The sequence below is a fragment of the Aquarana catesbeiana genome, unplaced genomic scaffold, assembly GCF_042186555.1.
Source record: "Aquarana catesbeiana isolate 2022-GZ unplaced genomic scaffold, ASM4218655v1 unanchor228, whole genome shotgun sequence".
NCBI lineage: Eukaryota > Metazoa > Chordata > Amphibia > Anura > Ranidae > Aquarana > Aquarana catesbeiana.
Genome location: NW_027362655.1, coordinates 2431141 through 2447430, shown reverse-complemented (window position 1 = coordinate 2447430; position 16290 = coordinate 2431141). Strand labels below are relative to the sequence as shown.

At 44.0% G+C, this 16290-nt stretch overlaps 1 protein-coding gene across 1 annotated transcript in view; it reads right to left on the bottom strand.

Moving 5' to 3' along the window:
- LOC141121714 (uncharacterized) overlaps window positions 1–9373 on the bottom strand; it is an 88261-nt gene extending 78888 nt beyond the window's left edge. The window contains exon 1 of the mRNA XM_073611429.1: window positions 9286–9373. The gene's annotated coding sequence lies outside the window, so the exon portion shown is untranslated. The remainder of the gene's footprint in view (window positions 1–9285) is intronic.
- Window positions 9374–16290: the final 6917 nt, after the last annotated feature.

Sequence of the window (16290 nt, the reverse complement as noted above, 5' to 3'; positions counted from 1 at the left end):
TGGTGTGGAGGTGATCGGGGACACAATAAATAGTGTGGAGTTGATCAGGGACACAATAACTGGTTTGGAGGTGATCAGGGACACAATAACTAGTGTGGAGGTGATCAGGGACACAATAACTGGTGTGGAGGTGATCAGGGACACAATAACTGGTGTGGAGGTGATCAGGGACACAATAACTGGTGTGGAGGTGATCAGGGACACAATAACTGGTGTGGAGGTGATCAGGGACACAATAACTGGTGTGGAGGTAATCAGGGACACAATAACTGGTGTGGAGGTGATCAGGGACACAATAACTGGTGTGGTGGTGATCAGGGACACAATTAATGGTGTGGAGGTGATCGGGGACACAATAACTGGTGTGGAGGTGATTGGGGTAACAATAACTGGTGTGGTGGTGATCAGAGGACACAAAAACTGGTGTGGAGGTGATCAGGGACACAATAACTGGTGTGGAGGTGATCAGGGACACAATAACTTGTGTGGAGGTGATCAGGGACACAATAACTTGTGTGGAGGTGATCAGGGACACAATAACTGGTGTGGAGGTGATCGGGGACACAATAACTGGTGTATGGTGGTCAGGAACACAATAACTGATGTGGCGGTGATCAGGAACACAATAACTGGTGTGGAGGTGATCAGGGACACAATAACTGGTGTGGTGGTGATCGGGGACACAATAACTGGTGTGGAGGTGATCAGGGACACGATAACTGGTGTGGAGGTGATCAGGGACACGATAACACACATTACTAGAATTTAACTTCAAAAAGAGAATGTTTTGGCCCCATAAATGAGGAAATGTCCTGACCCTGAAGGGGTTAATCTACAAATAATTAATGTTCGGGCAGCGCTTACACTATGGACAAAATATCTGAATCCACTTCATGATAGTCCCAATAAAACTTTCTGATAACAAAGTGTCAGACAACTCCTGGGCTAACCTGGCAGCACTTACCCAGAAAACCCCCGGCTGTAGATGACTAGGTGTGCTGGGCTCTGTAGTCCCACACAGTTTGTGGTGCCTGTGAAGCAATAGATGCCTCTATAGCAGTAAATGGGGAATAGTGGGAGTCCTGGCTGCAGATACTCTGCTTAGATGTAAACAGAGAGGGTGCCTCTCCTAACCTGGTGACATCAGATGTGTTTGGATTGGAAAGCACCAATCTTTGTCCCGGAGGGCTATTGGCAGGTGAAGCTAAAAAGCACTCCTACCTCCCCCCAGGATCCTTAACCATTTATAGCCTAGAATACATACATCACTAAACTCATACAAAATTTTATTTATAATCATCAATAACTGGTAAAACAATATAAAAATGTATAAAAGAGACAGCTTAAAGTGACTGTAAATGCTTGTTTTTTGTTTTTTTTAAATAACAAACATGTCATACTTACCTCTACTGTGCAGCTCGTTTTACACAGATTGGCCCCGAACCTGCTCTTATGGGGTCCTCTGACGGCTCTCGCGGCTCCTCCCCACATCAGATAACCCCCTAGGAGAAGAGCTCTCTGGGGGGATTACCATGCGGGCGTGCTCCAGAGTCCAGCATTTGGTGTCCATAGCTGCCAAATGCTGGACTCGCCCCCGCCCCCGGCGTCATTGGAATTGATTGACAGCAGCGGGAGCCAATGGCTGGGCTGCTATCAATCTATCCGGTCAAGAGCCGGGAGCCCGTGGAGAGAGAGACAGTGCATCCCCGCCGAGGAGATAAAGGGATATAGGTAAATAAAATGGGGGGCTGGTTACTGCCAGGTGTTTTTTCCCCTTAATGCATAGGATACATTAAGGAGAAAAAACACGAACCTTTACAACCCCTTTAATATCAATATTTTGTCCAGCCGGAAGAATTGTATTCAGTGGAAAAATCCCTTTTGATTCACATCTGGACCTCTTTTTTGATAAATTGCACAATCTCATCCCCTCAAAATCCAGTCTCTTTCAGACTCCTATTGTGAGACTCATCATAGTGTCTCTGGAGGGGCGCTGATCATTCCCGTGTAAAATCTTACAGAAATCTTCCCTAATTCCAACCTTTAATTATCATTTCATTCCCCCCACATACAATGTCTGGAACCGACATTTACTGACATCAATAACTCCCCTCGTGGTACAGACCATAAATTCCCTCATTGTAATATGCGAGTGCAAGTAGGTCTGCGAGTGCAGGTAAGTCTGCGAGTGCACGTAGGTCTGCGAGTGCACGTAGGTCTGCAAGTGCACGTAGGTCTGCAAGTGCACGTAGGTCTGCGAGTGGTCTGCGAGTGCACGTAGGTCTGCGAGTGGCCTGCAAATGCACGTAGGTCTGCGAGTTCACGTAGGTCTGTGAGTGGTCTGCGAGTGCACATAGGTCTGCGAGTGCACGTAGGTCTGCGAGTGGTCTGCGAGTGCACGTAGGTCTGTGAGTGGCCTGCGAGTGCACGTAGGTCTGCGAGTGGCCTGCGAGTGCACGTAGGTCTGCGAGTGGTCTGCGAGTGCACGTAGGTCTGCGAGTGGTCTGCAAGTGCACGCAGGTCTGCGAGTGGCCTGCGAGTGGCCTGCGAGTGCACGTAGGTCTGCGAGTGGCCTGCGAGTGGCCTGCGAGTGCACGTAGGTCTGCGAGTGCACGTAGGTCTGCGAGTGGCCTGCGAGTGGCCTGCGAGTGCACGTAGGTCTGCGAGTGGCCTGCGAGTGCATGTAGGTCTGCGAGTGCACATAGGTCTGCGAGTGTCCTGCGAGTGCACGTAGGTCTGCGAGTGCACGTAGGTCTGCGAGTGGCCTGCGAGTGCACGTAGGTCTGCGAGTGCACGTAGGTCTGCGAGTGGCCTGCGAGTGCACGTAGGTCTGCGAGTGGCCTGCGAGTGCACATAGGTCTGCGAGTGCATGTAGGTCTGCAACTGTTCTGCGAGTGCACGTAGGTCTGCGAGTGCACGTAGGTCTGCAACTGTTCTGCGAGTGCACGTAGGTCTGCGAGTGCACGTATGTCTGCAACTGTTCTGCGAGTGCACGTAGGTCTGCAAGTACCTGTGTATTGTCTTGAATATTAGTGTCAGGAAGCTAGCTGTTAGGTAATTTGGACAGGGTATAATCCCCAATCCTCACTAAATTTAATAGGTACGATGCCCGGCAGGTGTGGAGAGGCGACTCTTTGTACATCTTGCTGCATGTATGCGTTCCTTGATCATCCGATCGAGGGTGAATACTGCTGTGCAAAATGTAAGCACATTGTTTCCCTGGAAGCCCAGGTTCTGAATCTGGGGAAGCAACTGTCAGCACTGAGAAGTCCCTCCATACTAAAGGAGAGCCAGGAACGTACATGGCAGGGGCCAGCACAGAGGCGGGTGGAGACAAAGAGGTGCAGGCACTAGCAAAGAGTAGATGGGTGACAGTCAGGAAGGGTAGAGGGGGAAGTGCCAGGGAGGCCGATCCAGGACTGGAGCATCCCAATAAGTACGCTCCATTGAGTGACATTGGTGAAACCAGTCAGGGACCAGCACTGCTGGAGATGAGGGACTCTCCTAGCTGCCGGGGGAAGAACTCCTCCAGTGAGAGTGGGGGGGCAGTAAAGGGAAAGGAAAGACAGATTCTGGTGGTAGGGGACTCAATTCTTAGAAGGACAGAGAGGCCAATCTGTAACAAAGACCTGAAGCGCCGAACAGTATGTTGTCTACCAGGCGCTCGGGTTCGGCACATCACAGATATTGTGGACAGATTACTGGGAGGGGCTGGGGAAGACCCAGCTGTCATGGTGCACGTTGGCACCAATGACAAAGTCAGAGGCAGATGGAGTGTCCTAAACGTTCCTCCTATAACATTCCCCTCAGGGAGCACTACAGCTATATACAAATCCGACACTTCCTCCAAACCCTAATAAAAGTTCAACCAATCCCCTACACGTTAACTCAGTTCGAAAGTCTTTGCAGATCACGGCCCCAGTCTCCGGGTTTGATTTCTTTAATATATACGGCCATAACAGGCTCCAAGACACCACCCCTGAGATCATATCACCTTCAACGGGAAGCGGAACTGGGGAGGAGATTGGACCCGGAGGACTGGCAGGTCATGACCATTACACTGCTCTAAAAATGTACTCTTCTTAGAAAATGCCTATAAAGTACTTTATAGATGGTATTACACTCCAGCCAGATTGGCTAGATTTATCCCAACATATTCCCCTTTGTGCTTTTGTGGGTGTTCTCATGAGGGTACAATGGCACGCATCTGGTGGCAGTGCCCCAGGGTTTGTAGACTATGGGTCAGAGTCTATGCATTGCTTCGTAACCTCTTCAATACTAATATAAAGAGGGATCCCTTTGAAGCTATATTGGGGAAACCGATCATTGAATTACTAAGGCCAGAATGCCAACTGGCATCTCATATTTTTACTGCAACTAAATTAACCATAGCAAGGGCCTGGAAGACCCCGGCTCTCAGTTTCAAGGCAGTCAAAAATCGGGTAAATGATATTATGGTTGACGAGAAATTGACGCCCGTGGCTTCAGATACGCAAGATAGATTTCTTCGAGTATGGCAGCCGTGGGTAGCGTACTCTCATTCATCTCGGTTTGATTCCGCATTACTCTCTCTCTAGTATAGCTCCATCCTCCCCACCCCGTGGACTCCCCCCCTTTCTTCTTTCTCCTTTTGCTGCTACTTTCCCTTTCTCTATAACCTCTACTTTTCAGCGGTAAATATACTACCATTTTTAACCCTACAATGAGATTTATGATGACATGTTCTTAAATTTTGAAGATATTCAATGTATTTTATAGAACCAACTATCCCCCTGATGATGACCGTACACAGGTCGAAACGCGTCGGGGATTTATACCGTCAACAGCCCGGAAATGTATGACTGTATATAATTTTGTGTAAAGATGTGTCGACTTTATATTGTGGAATATGTATTGTACTACTTGGCCAGCGTTCTATGTTGTAATGCCAATTGAATTATAACATTACAATTGCTCATGGTTCAATAAAAGCACTTACTGGTTATACATTTTTTATTATTCTGGATTCCAAGATATTGCTGTCTAAAGCCCCACCGGGGAAACTGTCCATTTTTTACCATTATTGTTTTGGGGTGTGAAGCGCATGCGTCTCCCCCACATGTGTTTTTCTCTTTATTACCGAATTTTGGGTGGTTAAACACCCCTTCTCCCTTATGACACATGAGAGACATGGCAGGAGCTTTGTGTTGCTCATACGGCCCTTCTAACCCTCACATGTCTAAAACCTCTTTTGATACGATACACATTTTGGGGGTGACACTTTGTTTGCCTCTTGCGGAGGAAACGCCCCCCAAAATGGGGGAGTAGATCGTAACTGTATCTTTCCCCACCTCATGCATCAGGATAGATCTATTTTAGACTCCTGTATTGCAGTAGATCAGATGTATAACTAACACCTGCTCTGTAAATATACATGTTAGGATCTAGGGTCAGTGAGCTACCACTCAGCTCCTGCATAAATTCAATGATTACCTCATCATCTACAATTTAGTGCCTACTGCATTTACATATGCACTTTAGATTATGGCCGTCATGGATCATGGTGGACCTCTGCCGCCCCTGTTGGCTTCATGGGGGTGAGTCCTGGCCCAATCGAAGGCTTCCCGGCAGGGTGAGAATGTGGGGGTGATGCAGGATCTGAGCTCTCCCCCCCATGCTCTGATTGACGGACGTTTGTATCCATCGTCCGCCGATGTGAGCTTCACTCTGCCGGCGGCATCCCTTGATCACCTCCGGATGAGCCGCGGCGAGGTGCGCATGTGCGAGTTACTGTGGCGTGTGCACGGCGCCGTGACATCTCGCGGTTTGCGGCGGAGTTGACGGCAGCTGCCGGGGTTTTTTTTTTTTTTGCCTACAGGGATGCCGGGGGAGCCACATGTGGGCTGCTCACTCTGGGGGGGAGGAGATCAGCACCTGTGCCTACTCAATTAATTGCCTACTTTAGGCATATATCCATGATCGGTTGCCTGTGAGTCTTACTATGACTCCACGCAGACCGTAATGGATGGCACTGCACAAATCCTTTTTTGGCTCCAGCTTTTTACCTTTTTTGCTTCATTGCAATTTGGTTCATACAAGTCAAACTTTACCATACTACATCAGCCACACTGTGGCACAAGGTAAATTATTATACTATACATATATTCCTACTCCTCTAATATCACAACACTACACTCATACTCCTATCGCAGGTGCTGACTTCTCCTTCCGCTGGAGGGCGTCTATGTGGCTCCTTGCAAGCCCCTTGGGCTGGACTCATGCCCTCTGGGAAGACAGGGGCGAATATGGGGGCCCCCCCGGATCCATTTACGGCTTTCACTGGCCAAAGGATTATTCCCTCTACTTTTCAGTGGTAAGTATACTACCATTTTTAACCCTACAATGAGATTTATGATGACATGTTCTTAAATTTTGAAGATATTCAATGTATTTTATAGAACCAACTATCCCCCTGATGTTGACCGTACACAGGTCGAAACGCGTCGGGGATTTATACCGTCAACAGCCCGGAAATGTATGACTGTATATAATTTTGTGTAAAGATGTGTCGACTTTATATTGTGGAATATGTATTGTACTACTTGGCCAGCGCTCTATGTTGTAATGCCAATTGAATTATAACATTACAATTGTTCATGGTTCAATAAAAGCACTTACTGGTTATACATTTTTTATTATTCTGGATTCCAAGATATTGCTGTCTAAAGCCCCACCGGGGAAACTGTCCATTTTTTCTCTATAACCTATACTCCTATTTCATACTCTTTCTGGTCCTCCCTCCTGTTATCCTTTCTTTTTCCTTTCTCCTTTTTTCAGCCTTCATAGCTCACAGGATACACCTTGTGAGCCTTAGACACATATTGTGAACCAAATTGTGAATACCTTTATTTATTTTTGCTATAATTTGCCATATTTCAAATATACTCATTTTTTATTCACAGTTCTCACCACAAATGTTATATAAAATTCTGCAACTAGTTTCATGAAAGTGGCAGAATCCAGTGTCTCGCCATATAAATGTTAATTGTGGATATCATAAGAATTCAATTGTAATCTGGTGATCTGATGCAGATCCTAATGTCATTAACTATTATGTTTGTTATATTATAAGTTGTTTCAGTATGTACACATAATGTGTCTTTCATTATCTATCTGTACTGACATGTTGATATTTCTGATCAATAAACCCATTTGTACAAGAAAAGCAAAGGAGAAGGCCTTCAAAAAATACAAGGTTGAGGGATCATCCTCAGCATTCAGACTTTATAAAGAATGCAATAAGAAATGTAAGGGTGCAATTAGGACGGCTAAGATAGAACATGAAAGACACATAGTGGAGGAGAGCAAAAAAAATCCCAAGAAATTCTTTAAGTATGTAAACAGTAAAAAAGGGAGGACAGACCATATTGGCCCCATAAAGAATGAGGAAGGACATCTGGTTACAAAGGATGGGGAGATGGCGAAGGTATTGAATTTATTCTTCTCCTCAGTCTTCACAAGTGAATCGGGGGGCTTCAGTAACCAAAACTGCAGTGTTTATCCTCATGACACAACACAGGAAGCACCTCCATGGTTAACAGAGGACGGAATTAAAATTAGACTTGAGAAACTTAACATTAATAAATCACCGGGACCAGATGGCTTGCATCCGAGGGTACTTAGGGAACTCAGTCAAGTGATTGCCAGACCGTTGTTCCTAATTTTTACAGACAGTCTACTGACTGGAATGGTACCAGCTGATTGGAAAAAAGCCAATGTAGCACCAATATTTAAAAAGGGCCCAAAATACATCCCTGGGAATTACAGACCAGTTAGGCTAACATCAATAGTATGTAAACTCTTGGAGGGGATGATAAGGGACTATATACAAGATTTTAGTAATAAGAACGGTATCATTAGCAGTAATCAGCATGGATTCATGAAGAATCGTTCTTGCCAAACCAATCTACTAACCTTCTATGAGGAGGTGAGTTGCCATCTAGATAAAGGAAGGCCCGTAGACGTGGTGTATCTGGATTTTGCAAAAGCATTTGACACAGTTCCCCATAAACGTTTACTGTACAAAATAAGGTCCATTGGCATGGACCATAGGGTGAGTACATGGATTGAAAACTGGCTACAAGGGCGTGTTCAGAGGGTGGTGATAAATGGGGAGTACTCAGAATGGTCAGGGGTGGGTAGTGGGGTTCCCCAGGGTTCTGTGCTGGGACCAATCCTATTTAATTTGTTCATAAACGACCTGGAGGATGGGATAAACAGTTCCATCTCTGTATTTGCAGACGATACTAAGCTAAGCAGGGCAATAACTTCTCCATAGGATGTGGAAACCTTGCAAAAAGATCTGAACAAATTAATGGGGTGGGCAACTACATGGCAAATGAGGTTCAATGTAGAAAAATGTAAAGTAATGCATTTGGGTGGCAAAAATATGAATGCAATCTATACACTGGGGGGAGAACCTCTGGGGGAATCTAGGATGGAAAAGGACCTGGGGGTCCTAGTAGATGATAGGCTCAGCAATGCCAAGCTGCTGCTAACAAAGCAAACAGAATATTGGCATTAAAAAGGGGATCAACTCCAGAGATAAAACAATAATTCTCCCACTCTACAAGACTCTGGTCCGGCCGCAACTAGAGTATGCTGTCCAGTTCTGGGCACCAGTCCTCAGGAAGGATGTACTGGAAATGGAGCGAGTACAAAGAAGGGCAACAAAGCTAATAAAGGGTCTGGAGGATCTTAGTTATGGGGCGAGCACTGAACTTATTCTCTCTGGAGAAGAGATGATATGATTTCAACATACAAATACTATACTGGTGACCCCACAATAGAAATAAAGCTTTTTCGCAAAAGAGAGTTTAACAAGACTAGTGGCCACTCATTAAAATTAGAAGAAAAGAGGTTTTACCTTAAACTACGTAGAGGGTTCTTTACTGTAAGAGCGGCAAGGATGTGGAATTCCCTTCCACAGGCAGTGGTCTCAGCGGGGAGCATTGATAGCTTCAAGAAACTATTAGATAATCACCTGAATGACCGCAATATACAGGGATATGTAATGTAATACTGACACATAATCACACACATAGGTTGGACTTGATGGACTTGTGTCTTTTTTCAACCTCGCCTACTATGTAACTATGTAAATATACGGGGTTATTCTACATTTCCACACTATATATGTGTGTATCATCATCTGCTGGAGATAAAAGACATCACAGTGACTATGGAGGAAGAGGACGGACATGATGGGGGGTTACTGGGTGTAAATAGAAAATAAGATCTTATTACCTCCTCTGCTGCTTCTTCCAGCAATGTCTCCTCTCTACCTCCTACCCAAAAGTCCTGCGTGTACCTGACATCACTTCCTGTCTTCCATAGAGACTTCCTGTCTGGATAGAAGTGAGATCGCCACCTTGTGGAGCTCAGAGGAACTGCAGCTCAAGAAACATCTCGTAGTGTGAACACGGCCTTGTGCTGTGTGTATGTACTGTATATCCTTATAGATGGGTCATCTCCACTCCCACCAAGGGGGATAGAAATATATTACTGCTCGGGGGGGAGACATTTTGGCCCCTTTGATTTTGCAGTAAAATTGATTGCAGATTTAGTCATGTAGAACATCTGTTATATGGATACAAAGAACCCCAGCCGAGAGTAAAGGGTGGAAATGGCTCCTGATCCCCAGATTTGGGCAATTATGTCACCAATATAAATAGAATAAAACCCGCGCTATGTGTAACAACTCAAATACCTACAAAAATAACTTATACCGGACTGCTGCTGTAACAAAGGTAAGTATTCCCTTTATCAACTAGAAGATCATTATGTGTCACAGCGCTGTCCTATTGTGTGTGCACATAAATCATCACAAATACACTAAAATATGTGGAGACATTCATATATAAAGTGCTAGGGGCTCAAATAATATTCCCTGCAGATCTACTGCTTCCACTTTACACCTACTTCACTCATCTTTATGGTGTTTATCAGTAAATTAAGTAAACTGATCCATGTGCAAATTCATATACAACATAAAGTGCTTTGTGCTCAAGATGCTGTTCCCTGCAGATCCACTGCTTCCACTTTACACTTACTTCTTCAATATTATACTATTTGCTGCTATGATAAATACACTAAAATTCTGTGCAAATTCATGTAATCATACAATATTTTGTGCTCAATATAGTGTTCTCTGCAAGTCCACTGCTTCCACTTTGTATCTACTTCAATTAACTTATTTTGCTCCGAAAATCCACCAATCAATGAAAAGTTGATAAGGTGTAAAATTCTCGGTGCTCCAAACTGTGCCAGCTGTAGTGTAGCCACGCCTTCTTCCACCTCTTACACATGTATCAATATCAAGCATTCGACCAGCACAGCAGATAGCCTAATAACATTTGTTTTTTTCACCCCCGTTTACACAGAAGGAATTTACATGTATTTTTACTGGGCAAATTGCTGTGCAAAGTTTTTTTATGAATAGACCCCTAAATGACAGGAGACGTTTATGTAAAGATGGGAAGTACATAGCAGATAAATTAATAGACCTCCTAGCAATGTTATTACGGCACACGGCACTAATAATGTTTTCATTACATGTTTGCATTCTTTCGAGTCCTGATTAGAATTAGCCTGCCTATGTTACGCCCCTTGTTACCATACAAGTACAACTGTAATATTAATGTGATACCTACCTAATCATGTGTATAAAAAACTTCAATTGCATCATAATTAAACAGAACAGTTATTTGGAAAGATGTGGAGTGTATCTTTTGTGTCTGTTCCCCACTGCAGTAGTTATTATTAATTTGAAACTACTGATCAATATGAGGATAGCAGTTGCCTATCTATAAAATATCCAGAACAGAAATCATCGATGAGTCCTCCTTCTATGTGATCTAGAAGATCTTGAATCACAATGTCTTTATGGATGAAGTGAATGATCCATTTTATATATCTTCTATTGCTTTTATAGTTTTTTTTCACTCCATGATTAATTATTTTATTTATATAAGCCTTCAAGGAAGTATTCTTACTTTGAGAGATCTCCACCACCATTCCTATGTAAACATTACATCCTTGCAATTCATGTTGAACATCTTCATTACAAGTGGATTGATACTGTAGATATTTTTTATGCTTCATGTTATATTTGTTCATTTCCTTCACTAAAAAGATACATTATTGAAGTTATCTGTTTTTTGTTTTTTTTACTCAGATTCTTTTTATTTTCTTTTGCCGTTTACAACAAATCTCGTATAATAATAATAATAATACAACAACAATACAAACACATTATACAAAATACATCTCATAAAACATCACAACTACAACATAAAAAAAGAAAAATCAAATAAGGACCCCTCCCACCCTCAAACCACACATCCACCCCCACCTAACACCTTTGGAGCATAGAACCTATTAAAAAAAATTAATGGAGAACAATTAATGCTTACTAAATAGAGTGGACTAAACATGACCATAGGATATACCTCTTAATGAAAAATATATATCGTATTTATCGGCGTATAACACGCACCCCAAGTTTAGGAGGGAATTTTAAGGAAAAAAACTTTTAGGAGGAAAGTTTAAAGAAAAAAACTTACATTTAAATGCCCATCAATGCAGCCTCATCAGTGTCCATCTGCAGCCTTGTCAGTGTCCATCTGTAGTGTTGTCCCTGATTGCAGCCTTGTCCCCCATTGCAGCCTTGTTAGTGTCCATCTGTAGTCTGTGCATCTTTGAAAATGGTGCCGCCCTTCTCGGCCGCTTTCGGCCATTCTTGGCGGCTCTCGGCCGCTTTCACCCATTCTCGGCGGCTCTCGGCCACTCTCGGACGCACTCGGCTTTCGGCGGCTCCTGCGGGACTGCGAGAGGCGCCGAGAATGGCCGAAAGCCGCCGAAAGCCGCCGAGAATGGCCGAAAGCGGCCGAGAATGGCCGAAGGCGGGCGAGAGCCGACGAGAATGGCCGAAAGCGGCCGAGAACGGCGGCGCCATTTTCAAAGCCGCCGAGAAAAGCTAAAAGCCACTGAGAGCGGCCGAAAAGCTTGCAATCGGCGGGGGATCGGCGTATAACACACACACACAATTTTCCCCTGATTTTCAGGGGAAAAAAGTGCGTGTTATACGCCGATAAATACGGTATATACAAACAAAGTCAGATATATCTCAAATTTCCTCATAGAGTTCCTTCAGAAATACGTATGTTTTTCAGATGAAATAATCCTATTTAGATCAAAAATTCAATCAGATAAGGTAGGTGGATAAGGAGAGGTCCACTTGCTATGGAGAGTACCTTGCTTGTACCATTTTATCCAGAACAGGGGTAGAAGGAAAAAGTACCTCAACTGAAAAAAATTGAACCTGTAGGGCATGGCACAATTAAAGAAATTGAAAAAAAAAAAAACAATTTGACTGCAGAGAAAACTCTCCCATCAGCTCTTCAAATGTTTTGAGGAGACGTTCTCATACAAGCGGAATTAGAGTCATTACTCCAGATCTTTCCCATCTCTGAAAACCCTGAAGGGTCAAAAGTTTGGGAAGTCTATCATTACTCCATATAGGGGGTATATCTGGTAAGATAGGAGAACCCCATCATTTTCGTATCCCCAAAAATGTTTTTAAAAAACAAATTTCTCCATTAGTTTAGGCCAATATATATTCTTCTACATATTTTTGGTAAAATAAATTGCAATAGGGGTATACTGATTGGTTTGAGCAAAAGTTATAGTGTCTACAAACTATGGGAAAGATGTATGGCATTTTTATCATTTGTTTTCCTTTTTACTAGTAATGACGGTGATCAGCGATTTTTAGCGGTACTGCGACATTGCGGCGGACAGATCAGATACTTTTGACACATTTTTGGGACCATTGACATTTATACAGCGATCAATGCTATAAAAATGTACTGATTACTGTGTAAATGTCACTGGTAGGGAAGGGGCAATCAAGGGGTTAAATGTGTTCCCTGGTTAGTGTTTCTAACTGTATGGGGATAGGAATGACTGGGGGAGGAGACACATCACTGTTCCTACTTACTAGGAACAAATGATATGTCTCCTCTCCCCTTTACACACACAAATCCCCGTGTTGGCTCTCATGCCCGTGATCATGGGCGGCCGGCAGCGATCGTGACCGCTGGCCAAGCGCATCGGGTCCCCCCACTGTGCCGCACGCGTGCCTCTGGCGACACTTAAAGGGAACAACGTACCCATATATTGTTTTACCCAGCCATGCCATTCTGCCAACATATCGGTGTGAGCCAGTTGGAAATGTTTTCAATGGGAAGGGGCGCTTTAGGAGCGGTAAATACACCGCTCCTACAGTGCTCCAAAGATGCCGCTTTCAGGACTTTTTTGACCCCCCTGCAAGCGCACCACTCCAGTGTGAAAGCCCTCAGGGCTTTCACACTGGAGTGCATTGAGTGGCTCTTTCGGGGCACTTTGCAGGCGCGATTTTTAGCACTTTAGCACCTGCAAAGCGCCTCAGTGTGAAAGGAGCCTTAAACACTTGAGAATAGATGTGGAGCAGGTAAAGATAGCTGCTCTGAGTCCCATCCCACATAGTGCTGTAATTGAGATGCAAGATAATATATCCTCAGATTGGGAACTGCTAATCCCCCAGCATTTGTGGGGTGTTGTAGAACCTCCGGTTTTATTTGAGGGGTTTTGTTTCACCATATTAAAGTTGAAGTCAATTCTCCTATTGTTTTCAGCCAAGGAAGCTGCCATCTTGGCCTCTGTTTAATCTACAACTGTAATGATGCTGCACATGTGATCAGTTATGACACCAGCCATTGGATGGTTTGACAGTTTGGTTGAGAGCACAACCAATGGGAGTGTTACATTTCTGGCACGTGCCGGAAAGGTAACTGTTTAATGGACGGGTTTACTTCCGCTTTAAGTACCTGAATATACTATTGATCTAAAAATCCATAGGGTTAGCCAAACAGAAGCATTTTGTAAAAAATAAACGCTAAGCCATTCATATCCTCTTAAGTAGATTAATACGGCCAACTACCGATAATGGCAACTTATTCCAGATTTTAATTTGGGTTTGAAATCTAGAGAGTAGTGGAACTATGTTATCTGAAATATATGACTGCGGGGAAGGAGAAATAGTTATACCCAGGTACTTTATGGAAGACACTACCTTAAAGAGTAAGTAAACTCTCCCACTCTGATGCTTCTTTTCATTTAGTCCATTATAATAAGTAATTATCAAACTATAGCCACTGTTATTCAGCCCAAATCGCATATTGCTTACTGTTTAAAGAAACTTTAAAAAACTTGTTTCCAGAGGTAAGGCAGCGCCATCTTAAGTATTGTTTTCTAAATCCACAGTAGAGTGTATTTCCGCCCTTACATTGAGCATTTCCTGTACTATTAATCAAGCCTCCTTCTCAATCCAACGTTTCTATGGCAACCCTACTTATAGCTGACTTGTTTTATTTCATAGTATTTACTTGTGCCGATTATCTAGTGTTTGCCTATGTCAGTCTTATCAGCTTCAGCTGATAAGACTGCAGTAATGCTGTCCGATGCCCAGGTTTACACTCCATGTGATGTCACATGGTCACATGGGGTGTAGTAGGAAGCTCTGAGTGATTATGCAGTCTCGTGGGATTTCAGTGTTGTGCCGTAGGAAGTCCTGATAATAGACAGACAAGCGCACAGAGTGTGCCGTAAATCAGGGGAGATATGAGCATGCTCAGTGAAGTCATTCTAAAGAACAAAAAGGATTACAACAATAATAAGCAAGTAAGGAGATATCTACAAGCAGTGTTCATTAGGGTTTTTTATGCTGATTTACATGGGACAAAGTTGTGGGGGAGAGTTTACAACCACTTTAAGATGAGACGCATTAAACAGGGAGTCCAGAGGTAATAGCATAGATTTCTCCCAGTTCATACCAAGCCCAGAAAACCTGCCAAACTTTTCAATATAGTTCTGGATGAACGAAAACCGGTTAGGAACAAAAGAATATTGTCAGCATAAAATGATATCTTTTCCTCCATAGTACCTTTAATCAGACCAGTGACATCTGAAGAGGCCGTATCAGACAGGCCAAGAGCTCTATGGCAATGGCAAAAAGCAGAAGAGACAATGGGTGCCCCTGCCTAGTGCCCAGCCATAGTCTAAAAGTAGGAGATTGAAGACCATTGACCCTAATTGACGCTATAGGAGCACTATACAACAACCAGACCCATTGGCCAAAGACCAAGCCAAGACCAAACTTTTTAAGAATGGCCCACAAATATGACTGCTCAACGCTATCAAAGACTTTTATGGCATCCAGTGTTAAAAAGGTGCGATCTGAGTAGTCTGACATCAGAACCTGCATGTTTAAGTAGGTATGCCTAATATTTACTGCTGTTGACATATTAGGCATAAATTCTGCCTGATCAGAATGGATAATATGCTTAATAACCTTGCTTAATCTAGCAGCAAGTACTTCGGCAAAAACTTTAACATCTGTAGACAGTAAAGAAATTGGTCTATAGGTTTCAGGATATAAAGGATTTTTATCTTTCTTTGGAACAACTACTATAACTGCCTCACCCATAGAGTCTGGAAGCCAACCCATATAGAGGGTGTTATGTACCGTCTGGGAGAGCCTGACGAGTAGAGGGAGACCTCTCGTACAGCTCCGGCTCAAGGACCACTGGAGTTGCAACAGTGGCTGCGAGAGCACGGTGAGGTAAGAGCGCCTGTAAGGTCCTCTGTTGGTAGCGGTAGTGGCAGCTGATGAGTAGCAGGATCAGACTGGATTGCTGAGCAGCAAAAGGTGCAGGAACAGCGGATGCAGGTAAGCTGTGGATGCAGGACAGCAGATGCAAGTAAGCTGTAGATGGAGGACGGCAGTACTGGAGCTACACAGGCTGGAAACATAAAGACTGGAGCGGAGTCAGACAAGCCAGGTCATACCCGGAGGATCAGCCTATCATAAACAGCATGCAAAGAATGGTCAGAGTTCAAGCTGGGTTTGGGAACAGGAAATCAGGCAGACAGGCAGGAATAATCAGGGTCAAGGCAAGCCAAAGGTCAGGACTGGAAACAGCAGCGTGGTCAGAAAGCCGGGTCAAATACTGGATCAGATACAGGCACAGGATCCGAACACAGGGTAAAGCTGCAGATCAGACAGCACTGCACTAGTGCAGCTGCTGTCTTTATATAGACCATTTGGCGCCAGCATTAATGGCTAATGTGTGCGCGTATTTTCGTGCATGCGCATATGCGTTTGCCTGTTAGCGCTAATGTGCCCGTTAACGCTAATGTGCCTTTGCCTGT